This window comes from Pyrgilauda ruficollis, unplaced genomic scaffold (genome assembly GCF_017590135.1).
Source record: "Pyrgilauda ruficollis isolate IOZ18807 unplaced genomic scaffold, ASM1759013v1 scaffold73, whole genome shotgun sequence".
In the NCBI taxonomy this organism is placed as follows: Eukaryota; Metazoa; Chordata; class Aves; order Passeriformes; family Passeridae; genus Pyrgilauda; species Pyrgilauda ruficollis.
Window position 1 is genome coordinate 4,415,931 of NW_024529155.1, and position 5,269 is coordinate 4,421,199.

A 5,269-nucleotide genomic window follows, 5' to 3' on the forward strand; every position below is an offset into this window, starting at 1 on the left:
TGAGGTGACACGGCTGTGACCATGACCCTGACAGGAAAAAGAACTGGAGAGCAGCTGGTGGCACTGATACCAGGCTCCCAAGATGTGAGAGGGCAGCAGGGAACTTGGTTGTTGAAGGTCTTCACTGCCTTCCTTGTGGCACTTGGAGATGGATGTAAAGGTCCCAGAGCTTGTCAGTGGCTGCTGATATGAAGGGGATGTAAAGTTATGTGACATGTGAACACTACAGAATACTTTGAATTACATTGTAAGAACATAGATAGTGTTGTGAAGGAGATACAGAAAAAATTGCAAAGGTGAATGTTTGGTTCTGGTTAAGTTTTCATAACTGGATCAATTTTCAAAGCAAACAGAATAGATGTTTAATATTTATTTAGCGGCGGTTCTTAAAAACCTCCAGGCTGTCTCATATTTCCTGCTTTAGAGAAGCTGGAAGATTTTGAACTGCATTGTCAGTATTTTTTACACCTTCCTAGGCTCAGGACAAGTGTCCTTGAAAGGGCAGCAGCTTTGGATTAGCTGGTTGTCATGTAGACAAGGATGTTTTCAAAATAAAGGCACACAATCCATTTGTAAATTTTCCAGAATATATGAAAGTCTAATCAGACTGACTCAGACAGCCAAACTGCGATGTATCTCATTTGAATTCTCTCTTCCCCCGGGGCCTTGTCTACAAGAAATATGCAGATGTTGCTTTGGAAGTAGAAAGCATGAATGATAACAATACTCACTTCTGCTGCAGTCCTGAATGTATTTTAGCTTTAAATGTATGTAAGCATTTCCCTTTTTCATATACTGACTGTAGCTGCACCAGCATTATGCAATACCTACTTTTTGTCACCAACAAAACCTCGCACTGCCCCACTTTTTCTTACTGTTAGTGCTTGATGGTATTTTCTGCAGTAAGTTATGTGGTTATTGATTTGGTAGACAAACAAGGATCCTGCAAACCTCCTCCTTGAACAAGTGCATCTCTGCTTTTGAGTACAGACTTTCTGGTTGTGTGGGATTTGTGAATCTTCTCTTCATTCTGAGTGTTCTTCTGTTTTCTTCAAATGATAATTTGCTGGCTATTAAGTACACTGAGCTGCTGACTGGTTCTGATTTTCAGTGTTACCTTTTATATACATAAATACAATATTCATATATATACACTATATATACGATACAATGTTCATATATGTATTCATGCATATATGTAAACATGATACTTCTCCCATCACTGAAATTTCTTCAAGGCTGTCACTCTCACAGCTCCTATTTGAAATGCCTTTCTTTTCAATAACAGGCATTTGAGGGAAAACATTGCTGCACATGTAAGCAGCAAGTTGAGTGTTTCTCAGCAGTGTAGGTGAAATGAAGTTCTACCACCCTTAGGGTAAGGGTGCCTATGTGGTCCCATTGCTGGCAGCACCAAAGGTCATTCTGTGGTCACAACTTCGTGGGAATAACAGTGATGCCGTATGAGTTTTGTCTTTTTTTCTTTTATATGTTCTCTGTATTCTCTACACATATATTTGTAGCTCTGTAGCCTATTGTATTAGTCACTAGTTTTCCCAATACTTTCCCACGGCCTTTCCCTAGGCAGAAAGACCTGGACAGTTGTGACATCTGTGGGTTCCACTGTGCACTATTATGCTCTCCCTCTTTGGGGCATGGGGAGGCTTCTCACCAGCTGGGGAAATGTTCTCCTTCAGCACCTGGCCTATCTCCTTCACCAGACCCCCACCCAGTCTGGGTAGTTCATATCTGGGATGGGCTGTGGGGCAGGGCCAGGCTCTGGGCCAGCAGCATCCCTGTTCTCTGGGGCAGTGTCAGGTTCTGTGGCATCATCCCTGTTCTCTGGGGCAGTGTCAGGTTCTGTGGCAGCATCCCTGTTCTCTGGGGTAGGTGTCAGGGTGGTTACCCAGGTTAACCTTCCCTTATCTCTGAATGCTAAACAGAACAGGCCTATCAGACACCAACCATTGTATGATATCATTAGCATTTAGAGTGGATCTGAACCCTTCAAAAACTGGTGGGGCAGACCCAAAGAGATGGTTAAAGGGTTGGGAGAAAATTTCCCTCGGTGTCATCTCCTCACAGTAGGCGCCATTATTAAAGTAACCCCAAAAACATACAGTTAGTGTGTGATAGCTGTGAATCCATGTGCCTGCTTTCCAGAGGAAGTTAAATATCCATGAATTCCTCACCTTATTAACTCATAAAACAAACTGGATAACAGCCACAGTAGCCCTGGTCAGATAAGGGCCTGCAAATGGGAGAACAGCCACAACCATGTGCCACCACAACCAGGGTAAGCTGGACTAAGTAGTGATACTTAATGAGGTGTCTATAGCAGCACACAAAAATTAGATTACTCAAGATCTGTTACCCCTTGTTGTTTCTATGCCCTTGAGCCCCACATTGGGCACCAAAATCTGTCTTGGTTTGAAAAGACAGGTGTCTGCTAAGGAAGGCAGAAGCCTCCCCTGAATGGAAAATGCAAACCCCCTCCCACCAAATTATTATAGTTTTGAAATTAAAAGGCTCTCAGGCAAAGATATGGGAATAGGAATAACAGTACTAACAGTACGTTACCAGGAAAACTAAAAATACAAATGTAATAGTACAAACATCAACAACAACAAAAACCTGACACCCTGTGGGTCAGGATGTTGGTAGCCATCCCATTAAATGGTGCCTGCAGCCCTCCTGCAGTGACAGGTGAGGTTCTGTTAGAGCAAGGATCCTGGAGAAGAGTTTTCCTCTGGAGGTCTGGTAGTGGTGTAGATGAGCCTGGGAATCTAGTGAGGAAGACAGCTACTCCTCTGGGAATCCAGTGGGAAAAAGGCTGTCCTGGTATCCCAAAATCTCAGATTCTATCCAGGTACATGCTTGGCTCCTCCACCTGGGTGGAACTTCTCACAATGGGATGATGTAATTTTTATCAGCCGTGCAGTGACACTCACTGGCCTATTAGCAGCAGATATGTCCTGGAGGGAGGATTGGTTTGTGGAAGAGGTAAAGAAAACCGCCCAAGTAACAGAAGATAATTGCCCCACCTCTAATAGACAGCAAATAGAATACACACATTACCTTGCAATCTGGGACATTAAGATAAGGTCTGCTGCAAAATCTGCCACTTGTTTCTCTATCCCTCATCCACACAGGTGAGGCCACTGCTGCAGCTCTGTAGATAGAATGTGATTCCATTGCCTTTCCCCAGGAGATGAGAGATGCTCTTCTGGCAGCCAGACTGGCTGGAGAGTCAACACAGTGCATGTAACTAATAAGTGTCAGAAATGAGATAAATTATAAACTTCAGAATTCTTTAAAAAAGGAGAGCAAACATTTTTAGAAAATAACTTCAAAATAAATGTTAAAATAAGGACTCTAAGGACATCAGCATTTAAGAGTGCTACATTTGATGTCTGAATTATTTGAAACTTCTGTTTGCTTTTGTCACAATAAATATTTCAGGAAAATGGTACCATATTCAAATGGTACAAGATATTTTCTAAGTCCTTATGATTCAAGTATAAAAAAAATTTCAGGAAACACTGTGATTTCCTCTCATCTTTTACTTTATTTTTCATAATCCAAGATAATAAAACCCTCATTTCACATCTAGAAATACTTGAAATAATATGCTTTACATGTAGCAGCAGTTAAGCTATTATTTTCAGTAAGCCAAATAATAGGCTTTAATAAAAAGTGTCTTCTTAGCTGTGTTGTCCTTTATTAAAATGACTGCATCAGTCCTGTAATATTACTATTTTGAAGGACTCTTTTTTTGAAGGTGCTTTTTTCTCATGAGAGTGGTGATCTGTATTCTAGTAGCTGGTCCTGACTGATGTGCCAGTTGTGCCTTTCTGTGGAAAGCTGAATTTTCCCCAAGCAGCCTCTGACAGCTGATGCACTTGGGTCAGTCATCCCTATACAAAAGTGCATGGCAACTTAAATAATCTTGCTAAAAATACTGTGTGCAGTGCACCTGGGATTGCAAGTGCTTTGGGTTTTCGGTGTATTTGTGAAGATAAAAGGAGAGTTTAATACTAAGTGAATACTTAATGCTGGGGCAGTTGTCCATATTAACCATAGCTGAAATATATACTGAATATTTTTAATGCAACAACTTTCATTTTGCTTAACATTGCTGTCTCTACACATCCTTGGGGTTGAGCATTGCATGTTAATGTGTAGAGCCTGCTGATTCCCATCCTCTCCAAATTCAGCAGCCTTTGGATCAGAAACCTGCCAGAGTTTGTTCTAGAGTGCCCAGTAACTTTCTTAACCAATTTATTTAATCTTTGTAGCCAGAAGAGAGCAGAACACAAGAGAATGATATTTTAATGCAGTAGAAGAGCTACATGCCTGTCTTTCTTACCCTGAGACCTCTGCCCTGTGGTGCAAAGGAACAGAAATTTTGCTTCTTCAGATCCCACAATAGAATCATTGTGCTTTATTCTCTGTGGAATTTCTTTAGGGAGATTATTTTAGTCTGACTTCAGATTGTAACTGTTGCCATTCTTTTGGATCAGTTTGCTCCCAGATTGGCAAAATCAACTGTGTTAACATTGCTTGTAGTCTGTCATAGGCTAGAGATTATTACATATATTACTTGACTGTTAGGGCTTGATCGTATTTTAGTAGTTACTGCTTTCTCCCTGAGAGTTATTTAAAGCTAGATCCTTCTCCAGACCTGGCCAAGACTGCAGTCTCAGAACTGCTGAAGTGGCAATAGCCTCTCAAACTGATGAAGACAATGTTGGGAGGAGTACAGAAGAGTTAGAACAGGAGTGAATACTAATCTCTTAGTCATCAAATCTACTGTTTCCAGGAAATAAATCTATTTAGTCACACCTTGAAAGCAGCATCATCCAAGGGAAGTGCAAAGAGCTTTCAGTGACCCATCCAGAGTGGTGTTGGGGGGAAGAGCCAGTTGGTATTATTTCATGTTTTTTCCATGTGAATAGTTTTTTTGCCTTATATCTTTTGTTATTAATATTGTTGTTGTTGCAGTTCATTTTCTTATCTCCTTTCTGTTTCCAGTAAATTGTTCTTATCTCAACACGTAATTTTTACTTTTTTGTGCCTGCAATTCTCAATGCCACCCATCTCAATGGTGTGGCTCTGCAGTAACTCTCTCTGTCCAGAAGGCGGCAGCGCTGCCACCTACGTCAGCCTGGGTGAGGTGCAGTACCACTCTCTGTCCACAAGGTGGCAGCACTGCCATCCAGATCACTTAGGCAGCGCTGCAGTACTGCCCTCTGTCCACAAGGTGGCA